The sequence below is a fragment of the Manis pentadactyla genome, chromosome X, assembly GCF_030020395.1.
Source record: "Manis pentadactyla isolate mManPen7 chromosome X, mManPen7.hap1, whole genome shotgun sequence".
In the NCBI taxonomy this organism is placed as follows: Eukaryota; Metazoa; Chordata; class Mammalia; order Pholidota; family Manidae; genus Manis; species Manis pentadactyla.
The window spans coordinates 156,493,670-156,514,257 of NC_080038.1; positions in this window are offsets into that span (position 1 = coordinate 156,493,670).

The window sequence follows — 20,588 nt, forward strand, 5'->3', positions numbered from 1 at the left end:
TCTGTCCCCAGTCCTCTTATACTTCCTGCTCGCTTGGTGACTTTATTTAGCCACTTACAGTGAGTAAGTGATCCCTGATGACCACAAGTATCCTTCGTCTGGGCCTGTTGTCGACAGAAACGTGTACTTGGTTCTTTGCACACCACCATGTTAGAGGAACATCGGGTTGATCACTGCTTATAAGTGGAGGGCCAAATATAAAGGAACACCTATTTATGGACAGGAGCAGATGGGAACAAAGAGTGTGTTGTGGAGTGAAGTGTTTATTTGAGGGTCCAAACTTCCCTCTTTAGGTGGTTATTACTACTTTACATTCGTGAACATCCTAAAAAGCTATGATTTTAAAAGCCAAGATGCATATTATTACAGCAATTCATTTGTTGAGGTGAGAGGAAATGAGAAGGAAGTTGCTGCACCACGAAATCTATGCCTGAGCACTGCTGAAACCAAACAAAAAGAATTCACGGTGGCTAGATAGGGCTATTTTCTACTGACTCTCTCTGGGGACGCAAACAGAATCCATTTGTTTGTTTGTTTCTCAGTTTCACTTGTGTAGGGTACCTGACCCCGCCCATTCACCTTGTAGTTTGTCTGTGCCCTTAGATCTCAAGTGAGTCTCCAGTAAGGGAACACGTAAGTGGTCTTGAGGTTTCATCAGGTCTTCTAACCCTGTGTCTTTTGATTGGAGCACTCAAAGCCTGTACTTTCATTCTGATATTTGAGAGCTGTGCTCTTACTGCACTTTGAAATTTTTTTTGTTCTCATTAATATACAATCATATGCAGAACATTATGTTTTGCAGTCTACCCACTTCACCAAGTCCCCCCAAAATCCCAGTTAAAGTCGCTGTCCGTCAGCATGTACTATGATGCTGTAGAATCGCTACATGACTTCTCTGTGTTGTACAGCCCTACGCATGACTCCCCAGCCTACACATTACACATGCTAATCCCAATGCCCCCATTCTTTTCCCACCCTTATTACTCCCTTCCCACAAACCCTACCCAGTCCCTTTCTCTTTGGTAACTGTTAGTCCACTCTCGGGTTCTGTGTGTCTGCTGCTGTCTTTTCCTTCAGTTTTTCTTTGTTATCATTCTCCACACATGAGTGAATTCATTTGGTACATGTATTTCTCCGCCTGGCCTATTGACTGAGCATAATACCCTCTAGCTCCATCCACGTTATTACAAATGATAGGATTTGTTTTCTTCTTATGGCTGCTTACTGCACTTTTTAAACTGGATTTCATTCTTCTTTTTGTTTGTAGATTCTCTATGTGCTTTCACCATTGCACTCGTGGTTATGAGCAGTAGCTCGTGTTAATCGATATGTACCTATATCTATCTATCTGTCTGTCTATTTATCAATCAATCAATCATCTTTTTGTCTGCCCATCTCTCCTTGTGTACAGAACATTTAACCATATATCCTAAATCTCTTTCCTACACTACGCTTCCAAAAATCCTGCAAAATATCTAGGCTGTAGAGAGAGCACTGGTTTCACCGAGACACTTTCAGGTCGAGTCGGCCACGTGTATCTACAATACCAGGAAATGGTTGTTCCTGGACTTGAACCCATGTCTCTATCCTCTGTCCTCTTTCATCTCCTTCTAACTTGCTATCTGTATTTAGCCACATTCATTGACTAAGTGCTCCCTGAAGACCACAAGTATCATTCCTCTGGGCCTGTTGTCGGCAGAAAAGTAAAGAAGTTGCTCTGCTCACCACCATGTTTGAAGGACATCAGCATGATCACCTCCGATAGGACGGAGGGACAAATGAAAAGGAACACCAATTTCTAGACAGGAGCAGTTGGGAGCTAAGAGTGCATTGTGGAGTGACGTGTTTATTTGAGTGTCCCAACTTCCCTCTTTAGGTGGTTATTAGATCTTCACATTCGTGAACATCATAAAACCCACTGATTTCAAAGGCCCAGGTGCTTATTATTACAGCAACTCAGTTGTTGAGGTGAGAGACAATGAGAAGTATGTTGCTGCACCACTAAATCTATGGCTGGGAACTGCTGAAACAAAACAAAAAGAATTCACTGTGGCCAGATAGGGCTATTTTCTGCTGACTGTCTCTGGGGACTCAAACAGAATCCATTTGTTTGATTGGTTGTTTTTCAGTTTCACTCGTGTAGGGTACTTGTCCACACACCTTCGGCTTGTAGTTTGTCTGTGTCCTTGGATCTCAAGTGAGTCTCCTGTAAGTAAGCACGTATGTGTCTTGAGTTTTCATCCCTTCTTTTAACCCTGTGTCTTTTGTTTGCAGCACTCAGTGCCTGACCTTTTATTCTGATGAATCAGAGCTGTGCACTTATTGCACTTAAAGAATTTTTTTTATCATTAATCTACACTCACGTGAAGAACATTATGTTTACTAGGCTCCCCCCTTAACCAAGTCCCCCCGAAAAACCTCTTCACTCGCTGTCGATCAGTGTAGTTGGATGCTGTAGACCCCTTCACCATGTCCCCCTCCACAGACCCAGTTACATTCGCGGTCCATCAGTGAGTAGTAAGATGCTATATGATGTCTACTAGTCTTCTCTGTGTTGTACAGTACTCCCCATGCACACACGACCCCACGCATTATACATGCTAATCCTAATGCCCACATCCTTTCTCCCCACACTTATCCCTACCTTCAGACCCACCATGCCCAGTCCTTTTCCCTTTGGTAACTTTTAGTCAACTCTCGATTTCTGTGAGTCTGCTGCTGTTTTTTTCCTACAGATTTTCTTTATTGTTATACTCCACACATTAGTGAAATCACTTGGTACTTGTCTTTCTCCGCCTGACCTATTTCTGTGAACATACTACTGTCTAGCTCAATCCACGTCATTGCAAATGGTAGTATTTGTTTTCTTCTTAAGGCTGCTTACTGCACTTTTTAAACTGGATTTCTTTCTTCCTTTTTGTTTGTAGTTTAGCTATGTTATTCACCATTCAACTCCTGGTTATGAACAATAGCTTTTTGTCAATTGAGATGTATCTGTATCTATCTATCTAATGGTCTGTCTATCTATGTATTTATGTATCTATGTATCTATCTATCTACCTATCTTCCTATCATCTATCTATGATGCCTATCATCTCTCAATCTATTTACCTATCTATCTATCTTTCATCTGTCGTCTGTCTCGCTATCTATCTATGAATCAATCATCATTTGTCTGCCCATCTATCCTTATGTGCAGAACTGTTATCAACACAGCGTAAGTCTCTTCACTACGTTATGCTTCCAGAAATATTGCAAGGTAACTAAGCCATAAGGAGAGCACTGTGTTCACCAATGCACTTTCAGGTAGAGTCAGCCACGTGTGCTTAAAAAACCAGTAAGTGGAGGTGAAAGGACTTGAATCCGTATCTCTGTCCCCAGTCCTCTTATACTTCCTGCTCGCTTGGTGACTTTATTTAGCCACTTACAGTAAGTAAGTGATCCCTGAAGACCACAAGTATCCTTCGTCTGGGCCTGTTGTCGACAGAAACGTGTACTTGGTTCTTTGCACACCACCATGTTAGAGGAACATCGGGGTGATCACTGCTTATAGGTGGAGGGCCAAATATAAAGGAACACCTATTTATGGACAGGAGCAGATGGGAACAAAGAGTGTGTTGTGGAGTGAAGTGTTTATTTGAGGGTCCAAACTTCCCTCTTTAGGTGGTTATTACTACTTTACATTCGTGAACATCCTAAAAAGCTATGATTTTAAAAGCCAAGATGCATATTATTACAGCAATTCATTTGTTGAGGTGAGAGGAAATGAGAAGGAAGTTGCTGCACCACGAAATCTATGCCTGAGCACTGCTGAAACCAAACAAAAAGAATTCACGGTGGCTAGATAGGGCTATTTCCTACTGACTCTCTCTGGGGACGCAAACAGAATCCATTTGTTTGTTTGTTTCTCAGTTTCACTTGTGTAGGGTACCTGACCCCGCCCATTCACCTTGTAGTTTGTCTGTGCCCTTAGATCTCAAGTGAGTGTCCAGTAAGGGAACACGTAAGTGGTCTTGAGGTTTCATCAGGTCTTCTAACCCTGTGTCTTTTGATTGGAGCACTCAAAGCCTGTACTTTCATTCTGATATTTGAGAGCTGTGCTCTTACTGCACTTTGAAATTTTTTTTGTTCTCATTAATATACAATCATATGCAGAACATTATGTTTCGCAGTCTACCCACTTCACCAAGTCCCCCCAAAATCCCAGTTAAAGTCGCTGTCCGTCAGCATGTACTATGATGCTGTAGAATCGCTACATGACTTCTCTGTGTTGTACAGCCCTACGCATGACTCCCCACCCTACACATTACACATGCTAATCCCAATGCCCCCATTCGTTTCCCACCCTTATTACTCCCTTCCCACAAATCCTACCCAGTCAATTTCTCTTTGGTAACTGTTAGTCCACTCTCGGGTTCTGTGTGTCTGCTGCTGTCTTTTCCTTCAGTTTTTCTTTGTTATCATACTCCACACATGAGTGAATTCATTTGGTACATGTATTTCTCTGCCTGGCCTATTGACTGCGCATAATACCCTCTAGCTCCATCCACGTTATTACAAATGATAGGATTTGTTTTCTTCTTATGGCTGCTTACTGCACTTTTTAAACTGGATTTCATTCTTCTTTTTGTTTGTAGATTCGCTATGTGCTTTCACCATTGCTCTCCTGGTTATGAGCAGTAGCTCGTGTTAATCGATATGTACCTATATCTATCTATCTGTCTGTCTATCTATTTATCAATCAATCAATCATCTTTTTGTCTGCCCATCTGTCCTTGTGTACAGAACAGTTAACCATATATCCTAAATCTCTTTCCTACACTACGCTTCCAAAAATCCTGCAAAGTATCTAGGCTGTAGGGAGAGCACTGGTTTCACTGAGACACTTTCAGGTCGGGTCGGCCACGTGTACCTACAATACCAGTAAATGGTTGTTCCTGGACTTGAACCCATGTCTCTATCCTCTGTCCTCTTTCATCTCCTTCTAACTTGCCATCTGTATTTAGCCACATTCATTGACTAAGTGCTCCCTGAAGACCACAAGTATCATTCCTCTGGGCCTGTTGTCGGCAGAAAAGTAAACATGTTGCTTTGCTCACCACCATGTTTGAAGGACATCAGCGTGATCACCTCCGATAGGACGGAGGGACAAATGAAAAGGAACACCAATTTCTAGACAGGAGCAGTTGGGAGCTAAGAGTGCATTGTGGAGTGACGTGTTTATTTGAGTGTCCCAACTTCCCTCTTTAGGTGGTTATTAGATCTTCACATTCGTGAACATCATAAAACCCACTGATTTCAAAGGCCCAGATGCTTATTATTACAGCAAATCAGTTGTTGAGGTGAGAGACAATGAGAAGTATGTTGCTGCACCACTAAATCTATGGCTGGGAACTGCTGAAACAAAACAAAAAGAATTCACTGTGGCCAGATAGGGCTATTTTCTGCTGACTGTCTCTGGGGACTCAAACAGAATCCATTTGTTTGATTGGTTGTTTTTCAGTTTCACTCGTGTAGGGTACTTGTCCACACACCTTCGGCTTGTAGTTTGTCTGTGTCCTTGGATCTCAAGTGAGTCTCCTGTATGTAAGCACGTATGTGTCTTGAGTTTTCATCCCTTCTTTTAACTCTGTGTCTTTTGTTTGCAGCACTCAGTGCCTGACCTTTTATTCTGATGAATCAGAGCTGTGCACTTATTGCACTTAAAGAATTTTTTTATCATTAATCTACACTCACGTGAAGAACATTATTTTTACTATGCTCCCCCCTTAACCAAGTCCCCCCGAAAAACTTCTTCACTCGCTGTCGATCAGCGTAGTTGGATGCTGTAGACCCCTTCACCATGTCCCCCTCCACAGACCCAGTTACATTCGCTGTCCATCAGTGAGTAGTAAGATGCTGTATGATATCTACTAGTCTTCTCTGTGTTGTACAGTACTCCCCATGCACACCCGACCCCACGCATTATACATGCTAATCCTAATGCCCACATTCTTTCTCCCCACACTTATCCCTACCTTCAGACCCACCATGCCCAGTCCTTTTCCCTTTGGTAACTTTTAGTCAACTCTCGATTTCTGTGAGTCTGCTGCTGTTTTTTTCCTACAGATTTTCTTTATTGTTATACTCCACACATGAGTGAAATCACTTGGTACTTGTCTTTCTCCGCCTGACCTATTTCTCTGAACATACTACTGTCTAGCTCAATCCACGTCATTGCAAATGGTAGTATTTGTTTTCTTCTTAAGGCTGCTTACTGCACTTTTTAAACTGGATTTCTTTCTTCCTTTTTGTTTGTAGTTTAGCTATGTTATTCACCATTCAACTCCTGGTTATGAACAATAGCTTGGTGTCAATTGAGATGGACCTGTATCTATCTATCTAATGGTCTGTCTATCTATGTATTTATGTATCTATGTATCTATCTATCTACCTATCTTCCTATCATCTATCTATGATGTCTATCATCTCTCAATCTATTTACCTATCTATCTATCTTTCATCTGTCGTCTGTCTCGCTATCTATCTATGAATCAATCATCATTTGTCTGCCCATCTATCCTTATGTGCAGAACTGTTATCAACACAGCGTAAGTCTCTTCACTACGTTATGCTTCCAGAAATATTGCAAGGTAACTAAGCCATAAGGAGAGCACTGTGTTCACCGATGCACTTTCAGGTAGAGTCAGCCACGTGTGCTTAAAAAACCAGTAAGTGGAGGTGAAAGGACTTGAATCCGTATCTCTGTCCCCAGTCCTCTTATACTTCCTGCTCGCTTGGTGACTTTATTTAGAAACTTACAGTGAGTAAGTGATCCCTGAAGACCACAAGTATCCTTCGTCTGGGCCTGTTGTCGACAGAAACGTGTACTTGGTTCTTTGCACACCACCATGTTAGAGGAACATCGGGGTGATCACTGCTTATAGGTGGAGGGCCAAATATAAAGGAACACCTATTTATGGACAGGAGCAGATGGGAACAAAGAGTGTGTTGTGGATTGAAGTGTTTATTTGGGGTTCCAAACTTCCCTCTTTAGGTGGTTATTACTACTTTACATGCGTGAACATCCTAAAAAGCTATGATTTTAAAAGCCAAGATGCATATTATTACAGCAATTCATTTGTCGAGGTGAGAGGAAATGAGAAGGAAGTTGCTGCACCACGAAATCTATGCCTGAGCACTGCTGAAACCAAACAAAAAGAATTCACGTGGCTAGATAGGGCTATTTTCTACTGACTCTCTCTGGGGACGCAAACAGAATCCATTTGTTTGTTTGTTTCTCAGTTTCACTTGTGTAGCGTACCTGACCATGCCCATTCACCTTGTAGTTTGTCTGTGCCCTTAGATCTCAAGTGAGTCTCCAGTAAGGGAACACATAAGTGGTCTTGAGGTTTCATCAGGTCTTCTAACCCTGTGTCTTTTGATTGGAGCACTCAAAGTCTGTATTTTCATTCTGATATTTGAGAGCTGTGCTCTTACTGCACTTTGAAATTTTTTTTGTTCTCATTAATATACAATCATATGCAGAACATTATGTTTTGCAGTCAACCCACTTCACCAAGTCCCCCCAAAATCCCAGTTAAAGTCGCTGTACGTCAGCATGTACAATGATGCTGTAGAATCGCTACATGACTTCTCTGTGTTTTACAGCCCTACGCATGACTCCCCACCCTACACATTACACATGCTAATCCCAATGCCCCCATTCTTTTCCCACCCTTATTACTCCCTTCCCACAAACCCTACACAGTCAATTTCTCTTTGGTAACTGTTAGTCCACTCTCGGGTTCTGTGTGTCTGCTGCTGTCTTTTCCTTCAGTTTTTCTTTGTTATCATACTCCACACATGAGTGAATTCATTTGGTACATGTATTTCTCCGCCTGGCCTATTGACTGAGCATAATACCCTCTAGCTCCATCCACGTTATTACAAATGATAGGATTTGTTTTCTTCTTATAGCTGCTTACTGCACTTTTTAAACTGGATTTGATTCTTCTTTTTGTTTGTAGATGTGCTATGTGCTTTCACCATTGCTCTCCTGGTTATGAGCAGTAGCTCGTGTTAATCTATATGTACCTATATCTATCTATCTGTCTGTCTATCTATTTATCAATCAATCAATCATCTTTCTGTCTGCCCATCTGTCCTTGTGTACAGAACAGTTAACCATGTATCCTAAATCTCTTTCCTACACTACGCTTCCAAAAATCCTGCAAAGTATCTAGGCTGTAGAGAGAGCACTGGTTTCACCGAGACACTTTCAGGTCGAGTCGGCCACGTGTACCTACAATACCAGGAAATGGTTGTTCCTGGACTTGAACCCATGTCTCTATCCTCTGTCCTCTTTCATCTCCTTCTAACTTGCTGTCTGTATTTAGCCACATTCATTGACTAAGTGCTCCCTGAAGACCACAAGTATCATTCCTCTGGGCCTGTTGTCGGCAGAAAAGTAAACATGTTGCTTTGCTCACCACCATGTTTGAAGGACATCAGCGTGATCACCTCCGATAGGACGGAGGGACAAATGAAAAGGAACACCAATTTCTAGACAGGAGCAGTTGGGAGCTAAGAGTGCATTGTGGAGTGACGTGTTTATTTGAGTGTCCCAACTTCCCTCTTTAGGTGGTTATTAGATCTTCACATTCGTGAACATCATAAAACCCACTGATTTCAAAGGCCCAGGTGCTTATTATTACAGCAACTCAGTTGTTGAGGTGAGAGACAATGAGAAGTATGTTGCTGCACCACTAAATCTATGGCTGGGAACTGCTGAAACAAAACAAAAAGAATTCACTGTGGCCAGATAGGGCTATTTTCTGCTGACTGTCTCTGGGGACTCAAACAGAATCCATTTGTTTGATTGGTTGTTTTTCAGTTTCACTCGTGTAGGGTACTTGTCCACACACCTTCGGCTTGTAGTTTTTCTGTGTCCTTGGATCTCAAGTGAGTCTCATGTAGGTAAGCACGTATGTGTCTTGAGTTTTCATCCCTTCTTTTAACCCTGTGTCTTTTGTTTGCAGCACTCAGTGCCTGACCTTTTATTCTGATGAATCACAGCTGTGCACTTATTGCACTTAAAGAATTTTTTTATCATTAATCTACACTCACGTGAAGAACATTATGTTTACAAGGCTCCCCCCTTAACCAAGTCCCCCAGAAAACCTCTTCACTCGCTGTCGATCAGCGTAGTTGGATGCTGTAGACCCCTTCATCATGTCACCCTCCACAGACCCAGTTACATTCGCTGTCCATCAGTGAGTAGTAAGATGCTATATGATGTCTACTAGTCTTCTCTGTGTTGTACAGTACTCCCCATGCACACCCGACCCCACGCATTATACATGCTAATCCTAATGCCCACATTCTTTCTCCCCACACTTATCCCTACCTTCAGACCCACCATGCCCAGTCCTTTTCCCTTTGGTAACTTTTACTCAACTCTCGATTTCTGTGAGTCTGCTGCTGTTTTTTTCCTACAGTTTTTCTTTATTGTTATACTCCACACATGAGTGAAATCACTTGGTACTTGTCTTTCTCCGCCTGACCTATTTCTCTGAACATACTACTGTCTAGCTCAATCCACGTCATTGCAAATGGTAGTATTTGTTTTCTTCTTAAGGCTGCTTACTGCACTTTTTAAACTGGATTTCTTTCTTCCTTTTTGTTTGTAGTTTAGCTATGTTATTCACCATTCAACTCCTGGTTATGAACAATAGCTTTGTGTCAATTGAGATGGACCTGTATCTATCTATCTAATGGTCTGTCTATCTATGTATTTATGTATCTATGTATCTATCTATCTACCTATCTTCCTATCATCTATCTATGATGTCTATCATCTCTCAATCTATTAACCTATCTATCTATCTTTCATCTGTCGTCTGTCTCGCTATCTATCTATGTATCAATCATCATTTGTCTGCCCATCTATCCTTATGTGCAGAACTGTTATCAACACAGCGTAAGTCTCTTCACTACGTTATGCTTCCAGAAATATTGCAAGGTAACTAAGCCATAAGGAGAGCACTGTGTTCACCGATGCACTTTCAGGTAGAGTCAGCCACGTGTGCTTAAAAAACCAGTAAGTGGAGGTGAAAGGACTTGAATCCGTATCTCTGTCCCCAGTCCTCTTATACTTCCTGCTCGCTTGGTGACTTTATTTAGCCACTTACAGTGAGTAACTGATCCCTGAAGACCACAAGTATCCTTCGTCTGGGCCTGTTGTCGACAGAAACGTGTACTTGGTTCTTTGCACACCACCATGTTAGAGGAACATCGGGGTGATCACTGCTTAAGGTGGAGGGCCAAATATAAAGGAACACCTATTTATGGACAGGAGCAGATGGGAACAAAGAGTGTGTTGTGGAGTGAAGTGTTTATTTGAGGGTCCAAACTTCCCTCTTTAGGTGGTTATTACTACTTTACATTCGTAAACATCCTAAAAAGCTGTGATTTTAAAAGCCAAGATGCATATTATTACAGCAATTCATTTGTTGAGGTGAGAGGAAATGAGAAGGAAGTTGCTGCACCACGAAATCTATGCCTGAGCACTGCTGAAACCAAACAAAAAGAATTCACGGTGGCTAGATAGGGCTATTTTCTACTGACTCTCTCTGGGGACGCAAACAGAATCCATTTGTTTGTTTGTTTCTCAGTTTCACTTGTGTAGGGTACCTGACCCCGCCCATTCACCTTGTAGTTTGTCTGTGCCCTTAGATCTCAAGTGAGTCTCCAGTAAGGGAACACGTAAGTGGTCTTGAGGTTTCATCAGGTCTTCAAACCCTGTGTCTTTTGATTGCAGCACTCAAAGCCTGTACTTTAATTCTGATATTTGAGAGCTGTGCTCTTACTGCACTTTGAAACTTTTTTTGTTCTCATTAATATACAATCATATGCAGAACATTATGTTTTGCAGTCAACCCACTTCACCAAGTCCCCCCAAAATCCCAGTTAAAGTCGCTGTCAGTCAGCATGTACTATGATGCTGTAGAATCGCTACATGACTTCTCTGTGTTGTACAGCCCTACGCATGACTCCCCACCCTACACATTACACATGCTAATCCCAATGCCCCCATTCTTTTCCCACCCTTATTACTCCCTTCCCACAAACCCTACCCAGTCAATTTTTCTCTGGTAACTGTTAGTCCACTCTCGGGTTCTGTGTGTCTGCTGCTGTCTTTTCCTTCAGTTTTTCTTTGTTATCATACTCCACACATGAGTGAATTCATTTGGTACATGTATTTCTCCGCCTGGCCTATTGACTGAGCATAATACCCTCTAGCTCCATCCACGTTATTACAAATGATAGGATTTGTTTTCTTCTTATGGCTGCTTACTGCACTTTTTAAACTGGATTTCATTCTTCTTTGTGTTTGTAGATTCGCTATGTGCTTTCACCATTGCTCTCCTGGTTATGAGCAGTAGCTCGTGTTAATCGATATGTACCTATATCTATCTATCTGTCTGTCTATCTATTTATCAATCAATCAATCATTTTTTGTCTGCCCATCTGTCCTTGTGTACAGAACAGTTAACCATGTATCCTAAATCTCTTTCCTACACTACGCTTCCAAAAATCCTGCAAAGTATCTAGGCTGTAGAGAGAGCACTGGTTTCACCGAGACACTTTCAGGTCGAGTCGGCCACGTGTACCTACAATACCAGGAAATGGTTGTTCCTGGACTTGAACCCATGTCTCTATCCTCTGTCCTCTTTCATCTCCTTCTAACTTGCTGTCTGTATTTAGCCACATTCATTGACTAAGTGCTCCCTGAAGACCACAAGTATCATTCCTCTGGGCCTGTTGTCGGCAGAAAAGTAAACATGTTGCTTTGCTCACCACCATGTTTGAAGGACATCAGCGTGATCACCTCCGATAGGACGGAGGGACAAATGAAAAGGAACACCAATTTCTAGACAGGAGCAGTTGGGAGCTAAGAGTGCATTGTGGAGTGACGTGTTTATTTGAGTGTCCCAACTTCCCTCTTTAGGTGGTTATTAGATCTTCACATTCGTGAACATCATAAAACCCACTGATTTCAAAGGCCCAGGTGCTTATTATTACAGCAACTCAGTTGTTGAGGTGAGAGACAATGAGAAGTATGTTGCTGCACCACTAAATCTATGGCTGGGAACTGCTGAAACAAAACAAAAAGAATTCACTGTGGCCAGATAGGGCTATTTTCTGCTGACTGTCTCTGGGGACTCAAACAGAATCCATTTGTTTGATTGGTTGTTTTTCAGTTTCACTCGTGTAGGGTACTTGTCCACACACCTTCGGCTTGTAGTTTGTCTGTGTCCTTGGATCTCAAGTGAGTCTCCTGTAAGTAAGCACATATGTGTCTTGAGTTTTCATCCCTTCTTTTAACCCTGTGTCTTTTGTTTGCAGCACTCAGTGCCTGACCTTTTATTCTGATGAATCACAGCTGTGCACTTATTGCACTTAAAGAATTTTTTTATCATTAATCTACACTCACGTGAAGAACATTATGTTTACTAGGCTCACCCCTTAAACAAGTCCCCCCGAAAAACCTCTTCAATCGCTGTCGACCAGCGTAGTTGGATGCTGTAGACCCCTTCACCATGTCCCCCTCCACAGACCCAGTTACATTCGCTGTCCATCAGTGAGTAGTAAGATGCTATATGATGTCTCCTAGTCTTCTCTGTGTTGTACAGTACTCCCCATGCACACCCGACCCCACGCATTATACATGCTAATCCTAATGCCCACATTCTTTCTCCCCACACTTATCCCTACCTTCAGACCCACCATGCCCAGTCCTTTTCCCTTTGGTAACTTTTAGTCAACTCTCGATTTCTGTGAGTCTGCTGCTGTTTTTTTCCTACAGTTTTTCTTTATTGTTATACTCCACACATGAGTGAAATCACTTGGTACTTGTCTTTCTCCGCCTGACCTATTTCTCTGAACATACTACTGTCTAGCTCAATCCACGTCATTGCAAATGGTAGTATTTGTTTTCTTCTTAAGGCTGCTTACTGCACTTTTTAAACTGGATTTCTTTCTTCCTTTTTGTTTGTAGTTTAGCTATGTTATTCACCATTCAACTCCTGGTTATGAACAATAGCTTTGTGTCAATTGAGATGGACCTGTATCTATCTATCTAATGGTCTTTCTATGTATTTATGTATCTATGTATCTATCTATCTACCTATCTTCCTATCATCTATCTATGATGTCTATCATCTCTCAATCCATTTACCTATCTATCTATCTTTCATCTGTCGTCTGTCTCGCTATCTATCTATGAATCAATCATCATTTGTCTGCCCATCTATCCTTATGTGCAGAACTGTTATCAACACAGCGTAAGTCTCTTCACTACGTTATGCTTCCAGAAATATTGCAAGGTAACTAAGCCATAAGGAGAGCACTGTGTTCACCGATGCACTTTCAGGTAGAGTCAGCCACGTGTGCTTAAAAATCCAGTAAGTGGAGGTGAAAGGACTTGAATCCGTATCTCTGTCCCCAGTCGTCTTATACTTCCTGCTCGCTTGGTGACTTTATTTAGCCACTTACAGTGAGTAAGTGATCCCTGAAGACCACAAGTATCCTTCGTCTGGGCCTGTTGTTGACAGAAACGTGTACTTGGTTCTTTGCACACCACCATGTTAGAGGAACATCGGGGTGATCACTGCTTATAGGTGGAGGGCCAAATATAAAGGAACACCTATTTATGGACAGGAGCAGATGGGAACAAAGAGTGTGTTGTGGAGTGAAGTGTTTATTTGAGGGTCCAAACTTCCCTCTTTTTGTGGTTATTACTACTTTACATTCGTGAACATCCTAAAAAGCTATGATTTTAAAAGCCAAGATGCATATTATTACAGCAATTCATTTGTTGAGGTGAGAGGAAATGAGAAGGAAGTTGCTGCACCACGAAATCTATGCCTGAGCACTGCTGAAACCAAACAAAAAGAATTCACGGTGGCTAGATAGGGCTATTTTCTACTGACTCTCTGGGGACGCAAACAGAATCCATTTGTTTGTTTGTTTCTCAGTTTCACTTGTGTAGGGTACCTGACACCGCCCATTCACCTTGTAGTTTGTCTGTGCCCTTAGATCTCAAGTGAGTCTCCAGTAAGGGAACACGTAAGTGGTCTTGAGGTTTCATCAGGTCTTCTAACCCTGTGTCTTTTGATTGGAGCACTCAAAGCCTGTACTTTCATTCTGATATTTGAGAGCTGTGCTCTTACTGCACTTTGAAATTTTTTTTGTTCTCATTAATATACAATCATATGCAGAACACTAGGTTTTGCAGTCTACCCACTTCACCAAGTCCCCCCAAAATCCCAGTTAAAGTCGCTGTCCGTCAGCATGTACTATGATGCTGTAGAATCGCTACATGACTTCTCTGTGTTGTACAGCCCTACGCATGACTCCCCACCCTACACATTACACATGCTAATCCCAATGCCCCCATTCTTTTCCCACCCTTATTACTCCCTTCCCACAAACCCTACCCAGTCAATTTCTCTTTCGTAACTATTAGTTCACTCTCGGGTTCTGTGTGTCTGCTGCTGTCTTTTCCTTCAGTTTTTCATTGTTATCATACTCCACACATGAGTGAATTCATTTGGTACATGTATTTCTCCGCCTGGCCTATTGACTGAGCATAATACCCTCTAGCTCCATCCATGTTATTACAAATGATAGGATTTGTTTTCTTCTTATGGCTGCTTACTGCACTTTTTAAACTGGATTTCATTCTTCTTTGTGTTTGTAGATTCGCTATGTGCTTTCACCATTGCTCTCCTGGTTATGAGCAGTAGCTCGTGTTAATCGATATGTACCTATATCTATCTATCTGTCTGTCTATCTATTTATCAATCAATCAATCATCTTTTTGTCTGCCCATCTGTCCTTGTGTACAGAACAGTTAACCATATATCCTAAATCTCTTTCCTACACTACGCTTCCAAAAATCCTGCAAAGTATCTAGGCTGTAGAGAGAGCACTGGTTTCACCGAGACACTTTCAGGTCGAGTCGGCCACGTGTACCTACAATACCAGGAAATGGTTGTTCCTGGACTTGAACCCATGTCTCTATCCTGTGTCCTCTTTCATCTCCTTCTAACTTGCTGTCTGTATTTAGCCACATTCATTGACTAAGTGCTCCCTGAAGACCACAAGTATCATTCCTCTGGGCCTGTTGTCGGCAGAAAAGTAAACATGTTGCTTTGCTCACCACCATGTTTGAAGGACATCAGCATGAACACGTCTGATAGGATGGAGGGACAAATGAAAAGGAGCACCAATTTCTAGACAGGAGCAGTTGGGAGCTAAGAGTGCATTGTGGAGTGACGTGTTTATTTGAGTGTCCCAACTTCCCTCTTTAGGTGGTTATTAGATCTTCACATTCGTGAACATCATAAAACTCACTGATTTCAAAGGCCCAGATGCTTATTATTACAGCAACTCAGTTGTTGAGGTGAGAGACAATGAGAAGTATGTTGCTGCACCACTAAATCTATGGCTGGGAACTGCTGAAACAAAACAAAAAGAATTCACTGTGTCCAGATAGGACTATTTTCTGCTGACTGTCTCTGGGGACTCAAACAGAATCCATTTGTTTGATTGGTTGTTTTTCAGTTTCACTCGTGTAGGGTACTTGTACACACACCTTCGGCTTGTAGTTTGTCTGTGTCCTTGGATCTCAAGTGAGTCTCCTGTAAGTAAGCACGTATGTGTCTTGAGTTTTCATCCCTTCTTTTAACCCTGTGTCTTTTGTTTGCAGCACTCAGTGCCTGACCTTTTATTCTGATGATTCAGAACTGTGCACTTAGTGCACTTAAAGAATTTTTTTTATCATTAATCTACAATCATTTGAAGAACATTATGTTTACTATGCTCTCCCCTTCACCATGTCCCCCCGAAAAACCTCTTCAGTCGCTGTCGATCAGCATAGTTGGATGCTGTAGACCCCTTCACCATGTCTCCCTAAACAGGCCCTGTTACATTCGCTGTCCATCAGTGAGTAGTAAGATGCTATATGATCTCTGCTAGTCTTCACTGTTTGTACAGTACTCCCCATGCACACCCGGCCCCACGATTTATACATGCTAATCCTAATGCCCACATTCTTTCTCCCCACACTTATCCCTCCCTTCAGAACCGCCATGCCCAGTCCTTTTCCCTTTGGTAACTTTTAGTCAACTCTCGGGTTCTGTGAGTCTGCTGCTGTTTTTTTCCTTCAGTTTTTCTTTGTTGTTATACTCCACACAGGAGTGAAATCACATTGTATTTGTCTTTCTCCACCTGGCCTATTTCTCTGAACATACTACTGTCTGGGTCTATCCACGTCATTTCAAATGGTAGTATTTGTTTTCTTCTTAAGGCTGCTTACTGCACTTTTTAAACTGGATTTCATTCTTCCTTTTTGTTTGTAGTTTTGCTATGTTATTCACCATTCAACACCTGTTTGTTGACAATAGCTTTGTGTCAATCGATATGTATCTCTATCTATCTATCTAACGGTCTGTCTATCTATGTATTTATGTATCTATGTATCTATCTATCTACCTATCTTCCTATCATCTATCTATGATGTCTATCATCTATCAATCTATTTACCTATCTATCTTTCATCTGTCATCTGTCTACCTGTCTATGAATCAATAATCTTTTTATCTGCACATCTATCCTTATGAACAGAACTCTTAACAACACAACCTAAGTCTCTTCACTACATTATGCTTCCAGAAATCTTGCAAGGTAACTAAGCCATAAGGAGAGCACTGTGTTCACCGATACACTTTCAGGTAGAGTCAGCCGCGTGTGCTTACAAAACCAGTAAATGGAGGGGAAAGGACATGAACCCGTATCTCTGTCCTCTGTCCTCTTATACTTTCTGCTCGCTTGGTGACTTTATATAGCCACATTCAGTGAGAAAGTGATCCCTGAAGACCACAAGTATCCTTCGTTTGGGCCTGTTGTCGTCCGAAATGTTTACTTGGTTCTTTGCACACCACCATGTTTGAGGGACATCGGCCTGATCACTGCTGATAGGTGGAGGGACAAATATAAATGAACACCTATTTCTGGACAGGAGCAGATGGGAACAAAGAGTGTGTTGTGGAGTGAAGTGTTTATTTGAGGGTCCAAACTTCCCTCTTTAGTTGGTTATTACATCTTCACATTCGTGAACATCATAAAGCCCACTGATTTCAAAGGCCCAGATGCTTAGTATTAGAGCAACTCAGTTGTTGAGGTGAGAGAAAATGAGAAGTACGTTGCTGCACCACTAAAAGTATGCCTGGGACGTGCTGAAACCAAACAAAAAGAATTCAAGGTGGCTAGATAGGGCTATTTTCTACTGACTGTCTCTGGGGACGCAAACAGAAGCTATTTGTTTGTTTGTTTCTCAGTTTCACTTGTGTAAGGTACCTGCTCCACACCTTCGGCTTGTAGTTTGTCTGTGTCCTTGGATCTCAAGTGAGTCTCCTGTAAGTAAACACATAGGTGTCTTGAGTTTTCATCCCTTCTTTTAACACTATGTCTTTTGCTTGCAGCACTCAGAGCCTGACCTTTTATTCTGAGTATTCAGAGCTGTGCCCTTATTGCACTTAAAAAATTTTTTTTGTTATCATTGTTCTACAATCACGTGAAGAACATTATGTTCACTATGTTCCCCCCTTCGACAAGTCCCCCCAAAAACCTCTTACTGTTGCTGTCCATCAGCGTAGTTGGATGCTGTAGACCCCTTCAACATGTACCCCCTCCAGACACCGTTACAGTCGCTGTCAATCAGCGAGTAGTAAGATGCCATATATTCTCTACTAGTCTTCTCTGTGTTGTACAGCAATCCCCATGCCCCCTCCGACCTCACGCAATATACATGCTTATCCTAATGCCCCCATTTTTTCTCCCCAAACTTATCCCTCCCTTCAGACACACCCTGCCCGGTCGTTTCCCCTTTGGTAACTTTTAGTCAACTCTCAGATTCTGTGAGTCTGCTGCTGTTTTTTTCCTTCAGTTTTTCTTTGTTGTTATACTCCACACATGAGTGAAATCACTTGGGACTTGTCTTTCTCCGCCTGGCCTATTTCTCTGAACATACTACCATCTATCTCCATCCACGTCATTGCAAATGGTAGTATTTGTTTTCTTCTTAAGGCTGTTTACTGAACTTTTTAAACTGGATTTCATTCTTCCTTTTTGTTTTTACTTTAGCTATGTGCTTTCACCAGTCATCTCCTGGATATGAGCAATAGCTTTGTGTCATTTGATAAGTATCTGTATCTATCTTCCTAACGGTCTGTCTATCTCTGTATCTGTGTTTCTATCTATCTATCTATCTATCTATCTATCTATCTATCTATCTATCTATCTATCTATCTATCTTTTATCATCTATCTATGATGTCTATCATCTAACAATCTATGTACCTATCTATCTATCTTTCATCTGTCATCTGTCTACATATCTATCTATGAGTCAATCATCTTTTAGTCTGCCCATCTATCCTTATGTACAGAACAGCTAACAACATAGCCTATGTCTCTTCCCTACATTATGCTTCCAGAAATCTTGCAAGGTAACTAAGCCATAAGGAGAGCACTGTGTTCACCGATACACTTTCAGGTAGAGTCAGCTGGGTGTGCTTACAAAACCAGTAAATGGAGCTAAAAGGTCTTGAACCCATATCTCTGTCCTTGTCCACTTATACATCCTGCTCGCTTGGTGACTTTATTTAGCCACATTCAGTGAGTAAGTGATCCCTGAAGACCACAAGTATCCTTCGTCTGGGCCAGTTGTCGACAGAAAAGTATGCTTGGTTCTTTGCACACCACCATGTTTGAGGGACATCGGCGTGATCACTGCTGATAGGTGGAGGGACAAATAAAAAAGAACACCCATTTCTGAACAGTAGCTGTTGGGAACAAAGAGTGTGTTGTGGAGTGAAGTGTTTATTTGAGGGTCCAAACTTCCCTCTTTAGGTGGTTATTACTACTTTACATACGTGAACATCCTAAAAAGCAATGATTTTAAAAGCCCAGACGCATATTCTTACAGCAATTCATTTGTTGAGGTGAGAGGAAATGAGAAGGAAGTTGCTGCACCATGAAATCTATGCCTGAGCACTGCTGAACTCAAACAAAAAGATTTCTCTGTGGCTAGATAGGGCTATTTTCTACTGACTCTCTCTGGGGACTCAAGCAGAATACATTTGTTTCTTTGTTTCTCAGTTTCACTTGTGTAGGGTACCTGTCCCCGCCCTTTTAGCTTGTAGTTTGTCTGTGTCCTTGGATCTAAAGTGAGTCTCCAGTAAGGGAGTACGTAGGTGGTCTTGAGTTTTCATCAGTTCTTCTAACCCTAAGTCATTTGATTGGAGCACTCCAAGCCTGTACTTTTGTTCTGATATTAGAGAGCTGTGCTCTTACTGCTCTTTGAAATATTTTTTGTTCTCATTAATATACAATCACATGCAGAATATTATGTTTTCCAGTCTACCCCCTTCACCAAGTCCCCCCCAAATCCCAATTACAGTCGCTGCCCATCAGCATGTACTAAGATGCTGTAGAATCACTACATGTCTTCTCTGTCTTGTACAGCCCTACCCATGACCCCAGACCCTACACATTATACATGCTAATCCTAATGCCCCCATTCTTTTTCCCCACCCTTATTACTCCCTTCCCACAAACCCTACCCAGTCCCTTGCTATTTAGTAACTGTTAGTCCACTCTAGGGTTCTGTGAGTCTGCTGCTGTCTTTTCCTTCAGTTTTTCTTTGTTATCATACACCAAACATGAGTGAAATCATTTGGTACATGTATTTCACCGCCTGGCCTATTAGACTGAGCATAATACCCTCTAGCTCCATCCACGTTCTTAAAAATGATGGGATTTGTTTTCTTCTTATGGCTGCTTACTGCACTTTTTAAGCTGAATTTCATTCTTCTTTTTTGTTTGTAGTTTCGCTATGTTCTTTCACCATTGCTCTCCTGGCTATGAGCAGTAGCTTTGTGTTAGTCGATATGTAACTATATCTATCTATCTGTCTGTCTATCTATTTAGAAATCAATCAATCATCTTTTTGTATGCCCATCTCTCCTTGTGTACAGAAGAATTAACCATATACCCTATATCACTTTCCTACACTATGCTTCCAAAAATCCTGCAAAGTATGTAGGCTGTAGAGAGAGCACTGTGTTCACTGAGGCACTTGCAGGTCGAGTCGGCCGCGCGTACCTATAAACCAGGAAATGGTTGTGCCTTGACTTGAACCCGTGTCTCTATCCTCTGTCCTCTTTCATCTCCTTGTAACTTGGTGTCTGTATTTAGCCACATTCATTGACTAAGTGCTCCCTGAATACCACAAGTATTATTCCTCTGGTCCTGTTGTCAACAGAAAATTATACTTGTTGTTTTGCTCACCACCATGTTTGAAGGACATCAGCATGATCACCGCCGATAGGACGGAGGGACAAATGAAAAGGAACACCAATTTCTAGACAGGAGCAGTTGGGAGCTAAGAGTGCATTGTGGAGTGACGTGTTTATTTGAGTGTCCCAACTTCCCTCTTTAGGTGGTTATTAGATCTTCACATTCGTGAACATCATAAAA